The sequence below is a fragment of the Stegostoma tigrinum genome, chromosome 35 (assembly GCF_030684315.1).
Source record: "Stegostoma tigrinum isolate sSteTig4 chromosome 35, sSteTig4.hap1, whole genome shotgun sequence".
NCBI classification, from domain to species: domain Eukaryota; kingdom Metazoa; phylum Chordata; class Chondrichthyes; order Orectolobiformes; family Stegostomatidae; genus Stegostoma; species Stegostoma tigrinum.
In genome coordinates, this window is record NC_081388.1 from 8,440,093 (window position 1) to 8,454,237 (window position 14,145).

Consider the following 14,145-nt stretch of genomic DNA (forward strand, 5'->3'; position numbering starts at 1 on the left):
ATGCCATGCTGATTGTAATAATATGATTGATTAGTGGGACAGAGAGGGACTGATGGATAGGAAAGAGTGGCAGGCAGAGAAACAAGTGAGAAGGAGGCATACAAACACTTGCTCAAATTTGAAGAGAAACAAGTAAAAGTGAAAACTCAGCGTGTCAGCAGTAAAGCACTTTAGATAGGTAATAGTCAAACCATTTAAACAGCGGTAAATCACTGATTGTTCCAAGTGATATTCTGATTCCACACACGGATGCACATGCACACGCACACATACATGCACACATGCACACACATGCACACACACACACAGATACACATGCACAAACATGCCCATGCACACATACGCACACACACATGCACATGCACACACAGGCACATGCGCGCACACACACACACACATGCACATGCACACAGAAACACACACACACACACGCACACATGCACATGCATACACAAACACACACACACACATGCACACACATACACACATGTGCACACACACACACGCACACACGTACACACACACAAATGCACATGATTACACACACATATACAAACAATTTGGGCTGTCTTCCTAGGGCAGTTCCCTTTGATGTCTATGGTGTGATAGATTCCAATGAATCCACTCTGGGAATCCTCCACAAGTGGTAAAGATGCCTTCTAGTGCCTCATACACTGTGCTGAGAGGAATTGCAACAAAAGGAAGGAAGAGAAAGGGCAAAAGGATGTTGCTTCTGAGGCAAAAATGCACTAACTTTATCCCATTCACATACTGGGCCATATGGCCTCTCTTTTTCAGGTGCAGCACTGTTGCTGTTGTAGCCATTCCATTTCCTTAGCAAAGTGTCCTATGTTTCAAATCTCAGGAGATACATTTAAGGAGTCCACAGAATTCCTAAAATGTGGAAAGAGGCCATTCATCCCATCATGCTTGCACCAACATTTGAAGAGTATCCTCCCCTCTCCTCATGGCACCACATTTACAATAGCTAATCCACCTAACCCACACACCACGGGGCAATTTAGCATGACCAATCTACATAATCCATGCATCTCTGAGAGGATTCACTCGTGGAGGATTCCCAGAGGGGATTTGTTGGAATCGACCACACCATAGACATCAAAGGGAGCTGCTCCAGGAAGACACCCCAAACTGTGTGTTTATATGTGCGTGTGTGTGTGTGTGTGTGTGTATGTGTGTGCATGTGCGTGTGCGTGTGTGAGAGGAAACTCCGCCATCTGTAGGAAACCCAAACAGACACTGGGGAGAATGCACAAACCCCAACCAGCTAGTTACCTGAGGGTGGAATCATCCCTGGCATGGTGAGGCAGCCTTGCTAACCCACAGTGGAGGTGATGGCCTAGTGGTTTTATTGCTGGACTGTTAATACAGAGACGCAGATAGCCTTCTGGGGGCTGGGTTTGAATCCCACCATGGCAGATGGTGGAATTTGAATGCTATAAAAATGTCTGGAATTAAGATGACCATGAATCCATTGCTGATTGTTGGAAAAAACCCATGCGGCTCACTAATGCCCCTTAGGGAGGGAAACTGCCATCCTTACCTGGCCTGGCCTACATGTGACTCCAGACCCACAGCAATGTGGTTGACTCTCAACGGCCTCTGGGCAATTAGGGATGGGCAATAAATGCTGCCCTAGCCAACTTTGCCCTCATCCCATAATAAATAAGGGAACCATTGAGCTTTTTAACACCTGTTAAAAATTAATGTTTGGATCACTTCTCTTCCTCAAAGTATACAAGAGAGCCATCAAGAGAGAGAAATTGTCTGAAAGACAGTGAGCGAGAGAGTTTCATTCTGTAAAGGAAACAAAGAGAATGTGTGAGAGAGAGAGTGAGGAGTGAGATGAAGGTTATGGATTGGCCAGAGTGAGAGTGTACATTAAAGCAGGGTCAATTATTAACCACATTCATGTTGTGACAAGTAACATCATTCACCAGACTCTGCAAACTAGCAACAAGGATACAACATTCCCATAGATCTCGTATCATCCCATTCCCAGCAGTTTGGATTTTCACCCCTCTCCCACTGATTGTGGGGTCCAGTTGCAGACAGAAAGGCTTGGAACTCTCTTTCAGGAATGGCAGTTGAGGCCAGGATGTTGTTAGTTGTAATTCAACAGCAATACATTTCTCTTAAACAATGGTATTGAGGGATAAGGGTCAAAAACAGATGTATGGAGCTAGACCACAGATTGGGCCATGATCGCATTGAACAGACTTGACAGGCTGAAGGGTCTACTCCTGGTCTTTCCTTTGTTTTGATGTTGTGGGCCGCTATGGATATGGGTCTGATCTGAATTGAATCTTCTAGAAGATAGCAGCAGGAACCGTGCCCTATCAACTGATAACATTCTGGGTCACATCAGTTGTTCCCTGACCTTTACTGTAAGCCCTGAAATTTAGCTTTCATAGATTTGTTGAGAATCCAGTTTCGGTTGATAAAATATTTATCAGCTTCAAATTAAAGTTATGTTTTCTCATATTCAAAATCTAATCAATGGTTAATCTCTGAATTATTCCATCTATATTGATGAACTTTAGTATGTCATCAAAACATTAAATAAAACATTAACTAAATAGACTGTTCGGTGGTAATCATTTACATTGTAGAGATATCGATGTTAAGTTTATTCAGCGCTGGTTGATGACTCTCTGAGAGACTTTTTTCTGATGTTTCGTATTCAAAATGGTGAGACAGGGCAATGTCACAGGACACACTTCAAAATCAAGGCCCTAAATTTTCTTGGGGGTCAGCACGGTTGCTCGCTGGCTAGCACTACTGCTTCACAGCGCCAGGAACCCAGGATCTAACTGCACTCTTGGCTGGCTGTCTGTGTGAGGTTTGTAATTCCCCCTATATTTGCACAGATTTCCTCCGGGTGCTCCGGTTTCCTCCTACAGTCCAAAGATGTGCAGGTTAGGGTGGGTTGGCCCTGCTAAATTGCCCCATAGAGTCCAGGATAGGAGCAGGCTAGGTGGGTTAGCCATAGGGAATGCAAGGTTACAGGGATAGGCCAGGAGGGCTTGGTCTAGGTGGGATGCTTTCCAGAGGGTTGGTGTGAACTGAATGGGCCGAATGGCTGGCTTCCACACAACTATGATTGTCCGGATGTTACTTAAATTCAGAACCACAGCAGTGAGCAATGAGAGGGTTCAGGGGAAAATTACCAGAATGGAGGGTTTGAGTTATAAGGATGAGCTGGGATTTCTTTTCACTGGAGTGTAGGAGGTTGAGGTGCAACCTGATAGAAGTTTATAAAATTATGAGGGCTATGGATAAGGTGAATGGCAGGGGTCTTTTCCCTAGGGTGGGGGTTTTCAGGACTAGGGGGCATATTTTCCAGGTGAGAGGAGAAAGATTTAAAAAAAGACACGAGGTGTAATTTTTTACACAGAGGATGGTTCATGAGTGGAATGAACTTCCAGAGGGAGTGGTGAATGCAACTTCAGTAACAACATTTAAAAGGCATTTGGATAAGTACATGGATAAGAAAGGTTGGAAGAGAAAAGGATTAAATACTAGCGGGTGGGAATAGAGTCATAGAATCATAGACATGTACAGCATGGAAACAGACCCTTCAGCTCAAATCATCCATTCTAACCAGATATCCTAAATTAATCTAGTCCCAATTGTCAACACTTGACTCATGTCCCTCTCAACCCTTCCTATTCATAAACCCATCCAGACCCCTGTTAAATGTTGTAACTGTACCAGCCTCCACCGCTCCCTCTGGCAGCTCCTTCCACACACGCACCACCCTCTCTGTGAAAACATTTCCCCTCAGGCCCCTTTTAAATCTTTCCCTTCTCACCTCAAACCCACGCCCTCTAGTTTTGGACTCCCTTACCTGAGAAAAAGGCCTTGGCTATTCAACTTATCCATTCACCTCATGGTGCTCTCACCCTTCAGACAATTCAGCCTCTCCCTATAGTTCAATACCTCCAACCCTGGCAACGTCCTTGTAAATCTGAACCCTCTCAAATTTAACAACATCTTTCTTGTAGCAGGGAGATCAAAACTGAACTCATATTCCAAAAGTGGCCTCACAAATGTCCTGTACAGTCGCAACATGACCTCCCAAATCCTACAGTCAATACACTGGTCAGTAAAGACAAGCGAACCAAATGCCTTCTTCACTATCCTGTCTACCCACCACACCACTTAGTTTAGTGATAATGGGAACTGCAGATGCTGGAGAATTAATGAAATGTGAGGCTGGATGAACACAGCAGGCCCAGCAGCATCTCAGGAGCACAAAAGCTGACGTTTCGGGCCTAGACCCATCATCAGATGAAGGGTCTAGGCCCGAAACGTCAGCTTTTGTGCTCCTGAGATGCTGCTGGGCCTGCTGTATTCATCCAACCTCACATTTCGTTACACCACTTAGTTTAGTCTAGTTTGGGATTATGATTGACATGGACTGGTTGGAGTGAAGGGTCTGTTTCTGTGCTGTATGGCTCTATGAAACTAAAAACCTCTCCTAAAGCATGTTGGTGGTGCTGGTGTTATTTATTCAGGTGGGAGGGTAATTCCTGGTTATTCTGATACTGCCCATATCCATGCTGTAAATGCCACCCCCACCCCACTCTATTGCCAACTGAGACCATAGTATGGGCTGCCAAAGCCCATCACCGCTGTTGTTAAGGCAATAGCTCAGAGCAGAGTCATTTATGAATTGTCAGGATGACTCTTTCACTGAAAGACACTCAGTGTCTGATCAAAGGACTCAGTAACTGAAAGAGACAGCAAGAACTGCAGATGTTGGAGTCAGAGTCAATGCAGCGTGGGCCTGGGGGAACACAGCAGGTCAGGCAGCGACGGAGCAGTGGGAGAGTTGCGTTTTGGGTCAGGACCCTTCATCAGGACTGGGGAGGGGGAAGAGAGCTCAGAAATAAATAGTGGGAGGAGGGGGGGCGTGCTCAGTGAAGGTAGGTGGGATGGTGGTAGGTGGATGCAAGTAAGGGCTAGTAGGGATTGGTCAGTGTGAAAGGTAGGGCAGATAGATGGGAGAGAAGATGGACAGGCAGTGTGAGGTCAAGGAGGCAGAGATGAGTGCGAGAGTTGTACTTAGAATGAGGTTGGGGGTGGAAATATTTTGAAACTGGTAAATTCCACGTTTAGGCCATCGGGCTGTAGGCTCCTGAGGCAGAATATGAGGTTTTGTGGGTGGTGTCATTGTGACACTGGAGGAGGGCCTGGATAGACAGGGAGGGGGAGTTAAAATGGCTTGCAACTGGAAGGTGCTGTTGATTGCAGCACACAGAGTGTAAATGTTCCTTGAATCGCTCACCAGGTTTGCGCTTGGCCTCACTAGCGTAGAGGAGACAACATCAGGAGCAACGGATACAGTAGGTCAGATTGGAGGATGTACAGGTGAATCCCTATCGTATTTGGAAAGTTTGCCTGGGGCCTCAGATAAAGGGGAGGGGGGAGGTGTAGGGGTAGGCCTGGTATTTCCTGCGGTCGCAGGGAAAGGTGCTGGGAGTGGTGGGGTTGGTGGGGAGGGTGCAGCGAACGAGAGTCGTGGAGAGACTGCTGCCCATATAAGGCAGGTAAAGGTGGGGAGGGAAATCTCTCTTTGGTTGTGGGATTGCACTGTAGGTGGTGGAAGTGGTGGAGAATACACTAGATGTGGAGGTCGGCGGGGTGGTATGTGAGAACTAAGGGGGATTCCATTTTGTTTTTAGTTAGGGGGAGTGGGTGTGAGGGCAGGGGAGCAGGAAATGCAAGAGATACAGTTGAGGGCATTTTTGATCACCAGAGGTGGGACGTTGTAATCCTTGAAGTAAGAGGACACCTGAGATGGCCGGGAGTGGAATGCTCCGTCTTGGGAGCAGACGCGGCAGAGGCAGAGGAATTGGGAATAGAGGATTACATTCTTGCAGAGGGTGGGTGAGAGGAGGTGTAATCAAGGTAGCTGTGGGAGTCAGTGTGTTTGAAACCAGCGATGAAGTTAGAGAGGTCCAGGAAGGAGAGATCGTATCAGAGATGGTCCATGTGAACTTGAGGTTGGGGTGGAAGGTGGTAGTAAAGTTGATGGACAGTTCAAGCTCTTCATGGGAGCACAAGGCAGCATCAGAACAGTGGAGGGAGATGGTACCTGTGTAGGTGCGGATGAGGGACTGTTCCACGTACCCTACAAAGAGACAGGCATAGCTTGGGCCCATGAGGGTACCCATGGCCACCCCTTTAGCCTGTAGTAAGTGGGAGGAGTTAAAGGAGAAGTTGTTAAGGGTAAGGATGACTTTGCTTAGGCAGATGATGGTGTCGGTGGAGGGGGACTGGCCGGCCCTGGGGGGGGAGGAAGAAGTTTTTAGGCCATCCACGTAAGGAGTACAGGTGTATAGGGGTTGTACATCCATGATGAAGATGAGGTTTTGGGGGCCGGGGAATTGGATGCCTTGGAGGAGGTGGAGGGCGTTAGTGATGTTCCGGATGTAGGGGGGGTGGAGTTCCTGGACCTGGGGGTAAAAACAGAGTCAAGGTACACGAAGATAAGTTCAGTGAGGCAGGAACAGGCCGAGACAAAGAATTGGGTGGGACAGTCGGGTTTGTGCACTTTGGGAAGGAGATAGAAGTGGGCGTTGCGGGGTTGGGGACTGATGAGGTTGGAGCCTGTGGGTGGGAGGTGACCTAAGGTGATGAGGTTGTGGATGGTTTGGGAGATGATGTTTCAGTGGTTGGGGGTGAGGTCATGATCAGGGGGGTGGTAGGAAGAGGTGTCAGAGAGTTGGCGTTTGGCCTCAGTGATGTAGAGGTCAGTGCGCCATACTACCACTGCGCCACCCTCGTCTGTGGGTTTTATAGTGATGTGGGGATTGGAGCAGAGGGAATGGCAGACTGTGGGTTCTGTTGGGGAGAGGTTGGAGTCAGTGAAAGATTTAGGTGGAGAGATTTAGGCATTTGATGTCACCTGGACCATCCCCGATACCTCCCTGCTCTTCCTGGACTATTCCGTCTCCATCTCCAGTAACCATTTCAACACTGACATCTTTTTCGAACACACCGACTCCCATAGCCACCTAGACTACACTTTTCTCATATAACAAGGTGTAGAGCTGGATGAGCACAGCAGGCCAAGCAACATCAGAGGAGCAGGAAAGCTGACATTTCAGATCTGGGCCCTTCTTGAGAAATGGGGGGAGGGAAATGGGGTTCTGAAATAAATAGAGAGATGGAGAGGCAGTGACAGAAGGTGGATAGTGGAGTGATAGTTGGAGAGAACATGGGCTGGTCAAGGAGATAGGGATGAAGCTATTTGAGTTGAGCGTAGGTAGTGGGGGTGGGGATTGGTCAGTGAAGTGGACAAGTAACTGATCAGACATAGGAACGTCTCTCAGATTCAATATCTCTTGTGGAGTTGATTATTTTCCCTGGAAGGTAAGCTGTTCTATCTCATCGTTTCATTCCAGTGAAAGCAGCTTCTTGTTCCATGCAGCATTACCATTGCACATCCTGATCTGTGAGCATGCATTGAGGGTTACACTCCAGTGACATAACAGACAAGAAAATTGCTGGATAGTTCACAAATATAATCAATTGTGACAATGTCCTCACAACTATGTGTGGCTGCATCTCTGCTCTAACACTCACCCTGACAGGATCTGGGTGAAGTCTTCCTATGTAACCCACACACATTGCTTCAGGCATCTTCTCTGCGTTGTCTTTTCTTTTATCTGACTTTTTCTTCTGCTCTGCAGTGGTTGCCTCTTCCGCTTTTACTTAGTCTTAGAGTTGTAAAGCGCGGGAACGGAGCCTTCAGTCCAACATGTCCGTGCCGACCAGATATCTGAATCTGACCTGTTCCCATTTGCCAGCATTTGGCCCATATCCCTCTAAACTCCTCCTATTCAGATACCCATCCAGGTGTCTTTTAAATGTTGTAATTGTACCAGCCTCCACCACTTCCTCTGGCAGCTCATTCCATACACGCACTACCCTCTGTGTGAATAAGATGTCCCTTTTAAATCTTTCCCCTCTAACTTTAAACCTAAGGCCTGTGGTTTTGGACTCCCCTATCCTTGGGAAAAAGACTTTGTCTATTTCCCCTAACCATGTCCCTCATGTTTCTATAAACCTACCTAACGTCACCCCTCAGCCTCTGAAGAACCCAGGGAGAGTAACACCACCTTGTCCCTACAGCTCATCCCTCTAGCCACGGCAACATCCTTCCAAATCCTTTCTGCACTCTCTCAACTTTAACAACATCCTTCCTAGACAAGGGCAACCAGAATTACACACAGTATTCTAAAAGTTGCCTCACCAGTATCCTCAGAGATAGTAAGAACTACTGATGCTGGAATCAGAAATAACACAGTGCAGAGCTGGATGAACACAGCAGGCCGGGCAGGAGCAGGAAAGTTGACATTTCTAGTCAGGACCCTGCTTCAGAGCCGACCCAAAATGTCAGCTTTCCTGCTCCTCTGATGCTGCCTGACCTGCTGTGTTCCTCCAGCTCCACGCCGTGCTATCGCCAATGTCCTGTCACATGGTGACAATGATATGTAACAGCTGTAACATGGCGCCAGTTACTCCTCATTAGCTGCCGGCTCCTCAGAGAATGACCTCTTGGTGTTCGTATCTTCTTTTCTCCTTTTGAGGACCTCATGGTGTCTGAATCTTGTCTTTCAGGCTGAACTTGAAGGGAGCTACAATTCACCTCAGATGCTGCTGCTCTTACTTTCTCATCCACTTCGAAATGATATTCACCTAGAGGACATCCAAAACTGCCAGAAAAGCATCTTTGAAGTCTTGGAGGATGTGTCCAACAACTAACAGCTTGGTGGCCTGAGAAACACTGTGAATCTCTTCTGGCATGTGTAGCTTGAGCAGTCTGAGCTTTAGACTTGCTGTGGTCAAGGTGAGTGGAGTTTACTTAATGTAACTGCAGATCTTCGTTCTTTCCATTGCATTAGGCTCTCAGCTTCCTTTGTCTTCTTGGGATAAATATTCCAAATCTTCAGTGTGGCTCAGTGGCTAGCACTGCTGCCTTACAGTGGCAGGGACCTGGATTTGATTCCATCCTTGGGCAACTGTGTGGAGTTTGCACGTCCTCCCTGTTGCATGAGTTTCCTCTGGATGCTCTGGTTTCCTCTCAAACATGTGTGCATTAAGTGGATTGGCCATGCCAAAATCCCCCATAATGTGCAGGGATGTGTAGGCTGCGTAGGTTGTCCATGGGAATGCAGAGTAACAGGGATGAGATAGGGGAGTGGGTGGGCCACTCTGTGGATGGTCGGTGTGGACTCAATAAGTTGAATGGCCTACTTCCACACTATAGGGTTTCTATCTATTGTTCCTTCATTCAGCCTCAACCTTACCTCCAAAGGCTTCTTTCCCAGGTCACCATCTTGAGCCATTTTTTGAAGCTTGTGATGTTGCATCAAGCACCAGTGTTTAGTTGACTCTTTACATTCAGCTGATGCTGTCTTCTGCAGTCATCGTTCGAACTATCATAAGCTGTTTATCACCTTTTAGATCTGACAAAGTAATTCATTTGAATGACCACCTGACATCTCCTTGGCAACCATCATTTTAGGTCAGTTTTAGTCCTTTCCAGCTGTACACTTGTGTGCAAAATGATCTTGCAGCTAAACCACTGCTTTCCTAATTCTAGGCACGATTCCTTTTCTTCAGAGTGGTGCTGTCCGCAATGTTTACACCCTGTCCTCTTGCCTTGACCTTTTTGCTGGCAATCTGTACCTTCAGGGTCTTCACTATTTCCCCAGCCTGGCTCTCTGCCTCCTCAGTGAAGTTTTGGGAACAGCATTTCCTCCAGCATCAATAACAAAGAAATTCTGATCCTGCCTCATATCACCTTTCAATGCCGCCACACTGGGGACTAGGGCATGCACGGCCATTCTGACTCAGCCAGTAATTCAATGTTGCAGACTAATTCTTTGTTGTCGGTGTTTTACAGCAGCTGACTCTCTTGTCATAGTGACTGTAACGAGGTCCTCCAGATGGACCTCATAGACTATGAGTTCCCTGATTGGGGCTATTAACCTGGTCCAATCAGGGAGACTTGGCTGATAGACATAAATAGGAGGATCAGGGATTCTGCTCACTCTGAGGGATCTGGCTCAGTGTCGTGTGTATGCACGTGTAAATAAAACGTAACTTGGTGATGGGATATTTGGTCTCTGTGTAATTATTTCATGAACAACTGTGAAAGCGAGTTTTGAGAAGATTTGTAGCTCAGGTTGAGGTTCTGGATGTGAGTTTGCTCGCTGAGCTGGAAGGTTTGTTTTCAGATGTTTCGTTACCATTCTAGGTAACATCATCAGTGAGCCTCCGACGAAGCGCCGGTGTTATGTCACCAACCCAAGGAAACCTAACCAGATAAATAGAAAGCGGGACATAACACCAGTGCTTCGTCGGAGGCTCACTGATGATGTTACCTAGAATGATGATGAAACGTCTGAAAACAAACCTTCCAGCTCAGCGAGTAAACTCACATCCAGAACAACTGTGAAAAATGGCACAATTTAAATTGGGCACTTCTGACACCATGTTTCATGGAATGTATGTTAATGTATTTTCTAAAGTAAAAGCAAATTACAGCAGCAAACTCAAGACAAAAGTAAGTCATAATGTTAACCATTTACAAAACAGGAATGACTGTGCAATCTCCCAGCTGATCACAGCTACCGCTCACTCTGCTGCAAACTGTGACCAAGCTTCCAGAGGCAATAAATATTTTGTAACTATTTTCCACGCACTACATTGAGTCTACAAAGATATACAGCACAGTAAAAGGCCCTTTGGCCCATCGCATCTGCACCACTCAAAAACAAACACCTAACCGCATGTTGCAGAACAAATAATTCTCCCTTCATAGAAAGGCTTTGGGCAGAGTTTTCCCTGCAGGCTGCTGCAGATGTAAAAATGCAGGAGAGCATGAGTGCAGGATAGTTGGATTTTTAAAATTTACTCATGGGAAGTAAGCATCGCGGTCTGGGCCCAGCATTTATTGCCCCTTGAGAAGGTGGGGGTGAGCTACCTTCTTGAACCGAGAGAGATCATATACTGTGGGTTGATCCACAATGCCTTGAGAGGGGGAAGGAATTCCAAGATGTTAACCCAGAGATCCTGAAAGAGCGGCGTTGTATTTGCAAGTCAGGGTGGTGAGTGGCTTGGAGAGGAACCTGCAGGGGTGTGGTGCTCCCATAAATCTGCTGCCTTTGTCTTTCTATTGGAAGTGATTGTGGGTTTGGAAGATGCCGTCTAAGGATTTTGATGAATTGTCACGTACAAACTGCTGCTCCTGAGCATTGGTGATAAAGGGAGTGGAGTTTCTGGTCAATGAAAACCCCAAAAGTATTGATAGTGGGTGATGCAGAGATGGTAACATCATTGAATTCCAACGGCCGGTGGTTAGATTGTCTCTTATTGAAGATGATCACAACCTGGCATTTGTGTGACACAAATATTGCTTGCCACTTGCCAGCCCAAGCCTGGATACTGTTTGGACATTGGCGCATTGAACACGGACTGCTTCAATATCTGAGGAGTCACGCATGGTGCTGAACAATGTGCAATCATCTGCGAACATCCCTACTTCTGACCTTATGATGGAGGGAAGGTTCATCAAAATGGCGAAAGAAAGAAGTCAGAAATGACTGTGATGAGGTAGGAATGGCTAACATGGCATAAATAAGATTCAAGTTTAGCAGGAGAGTGTAAAATAGTCATGGAATCTAGTAGCAGATTAAGTTGGAACTGTTTTCCAGTGACACAATGATTAACAGAATGAATGAACAAATGATTTATCTATTTGTCTATCTATCTATCTGTCGATCTAATTAGAGGCGGCACGGTGGTTCAGTGGTTAGCACTGCAGCCTCACAGCGCCAGGGGCCCAGGTTCGATTCCAGCCTTAGGCAACTGTCTGTATGGAGTTTGCACATTCTCCCCATGTCTGTGGGTTTCCTCCGGGTGCTCCGGTTTCCTCCCGCAGTCCAAAGATGTGCAGGTTAGGTGGATCAGCCATGCTAAATTGCCCGCAGTGTTCAGGGGTGTGTGGGTTATGGGGGCATGGGTCTGGGTGGGATGCTTCAAAGGGTGTTGTGGACTTGTTGGGCTGAACGGCCTGTTTCCACTCTGTAGGGAATCTATCTATCTACGTATCTACGCGTTTATCTACCGTCACTCGCATTTTGCAGTGAATAACACAGTAAAGCACAGTGAAAAGTTCAACGGTCTGGTGCCATATTGAATAGATAGGATAAAAGATAGAACTGAAAGAGAGTCCAGAGCCAGCTCACCAATGACACCTGTGCTGCCACAGCCATCCTGCCATTGCCTCAATACCGGCAAGGCGCACTGACCTCAGCATCACCATCTTTAGTCGCCATCTCTTCGCTGCTGGGCTAACCTCGCTATTGCTGCCGCAGATGCCCTGTCCCCTGCTGTACCCACACTCGCCCCACAGCCAGGAGCCCCTGACTCCATTGCAGCCTTGATGATGCCAGGAGTGCCAGCTCTGGGCTTACCATACTGCTCTGTTGTAGCCATCACTCTGCAAATGCTAGGAGTGCCAAACAGATGCCATGGAGTGAGACAGAGTCAGGGGAAGAGGGAATGGTTTTTTATTTTGACAGTAATGGAACGTGCTGCTCTGAAGAGGCGTGGAAGCAGTTTCAGTGGTAACTTGTGAAAGAGTAAATACAGCAAACTTTGTTTTAACTTTTGAACTGGCATTCTCACTGATAAACAGAAGAAAATCATTCACCTCAAACCGCTCAGTTTACTGTATAATAATGTCCAATTATTTATCTCCCTCAATGTAAATATGCGTGTTGTTCAATTGACTGGTCGCACAAAATAATAACATTTGATTCAATTTCGTGTCAATTTCTCCTCAGATATCGAGATGCCCAAGTAGTCAGTTGTGGGTGTGCGTGAGAAGGCTCTCTAGCAGCAAGCTTTTATCGAAGACAAAGTTGCACTATTACTGGAGGGAATTATGCCGTAAATAAAGCACGACAGTGATGTGTATACCCGCTGCATTATGTTTCTATCTCCAGGTGTGTGTTTTTACATCAATTATGTGGGCCCCTTGATTATCTGGAATATTTGATCGGCTGGCACGCTCCTAGTTTCCGGATAGGAAGAGGTTTACTGTATTTAAAAATAACTACGTTAGCAGGGCTGTGGGAAAATAGAATGAGGAGCGGGGATTGCTCTTCCAAACAGCCAGCATGAGACACAATGGACCGAATGGCCTCCTCCTGTGCTGTGCGGTTCTGTCTTGTACGATAATGAGAAAATGATCAGGCTGTCTCCAGATTTTAATTGTAAACGATGCTCCCTGGCAGCTAGACTCTTCTATTGATTAGCGCCTCTGTCAGCTACAACACAGCAGCATTGATCAGGACAGTAATATTTCAGGAGCTAGAGTGGAGGCCCATTTCTTATTCTCCTGATGAATGGGAGCTGAATGAGCAGTGATGAAGTGAATGAACCTCATTAGAAAGGTTTTTATTACTGATCAGGCACGTGCTGGAGTTCAACAGAAAATTGTGACTGACTCCTCAGTGTCTGACTAGTACATTCCCAGAGCATTGACTTTGTGCCAGTCTATCAAGTGCTCGAAGATTAAAACTATACCAACATCTTCTCAAAATGGTTCCAAACAGACCGTCAGCTAATAGCTGGAAATGTATGATTGAGTAAGTTGCATTCAGAGCCCGGCCGCAGAGAGCTTATTAATATTCTTGGATCAATTGTCCAATACAACGCCGCTTCTTACAAACAGTCTCCCTTCCCCCCACCGCCCCCCGCCCCCCACCCCTTGCCTGAGTCCTGGGGTTTCCAATTAAAACATCAGCACTAAATTCTCTCACTGCCCAAACACATAACAGCCCTCATTCTGTCCCACCTGACTAGAGATTTGCCAGGGTGTTGCTGGGAATGGAGAGCTTGATTTAAGGGAACAGACTGGATAGCCTGGGACTTTATTCACCAGAGGTTGACTAGTGTCAATATTGGTGTTTAGAAACTCAGGAGGAATATAAGTAAGGGGAATGGCAGGGGTCTTTTCCCCAGGGTGAGGAATTTCAAGACTTGGGGGCATATTTTCAAGGTGCGAGGAGAAAGATTTTAAAAAGACATTTACAC

The 14,145-nt window shown here is 46.5% G+C and overlaps 1 long non-coding RNA gene across 2 annotated transcripts; it reads left to right on the forward strand.

Moving 5' to 3' along the window:
* Positions 1-2,672: 2,672 nt before the first annotated feature.
* LOC125447364 (uncharacterized) lies at positions 2,673-13,040 on the forward strand. 2 transcript variants are annotated; one of them, XR_009442983.1, is made up of 4 exons: positions 2,673-2,863; positions 8,656-8,884; positions 11,474-11,655; positions 12,891-13,040. It is a non-coding gene; the product is annotated as an uncharacterized LOC125447364 (long non-coding RNA). The 2 variants fall into 2 exon arrangements; XR_007246548.2 differs by lacking the exon at positions 11,474-11,655.
* The last annotated feature ends 1,105 nt before the right edge of the window (positions 13,041-14,145 follow it).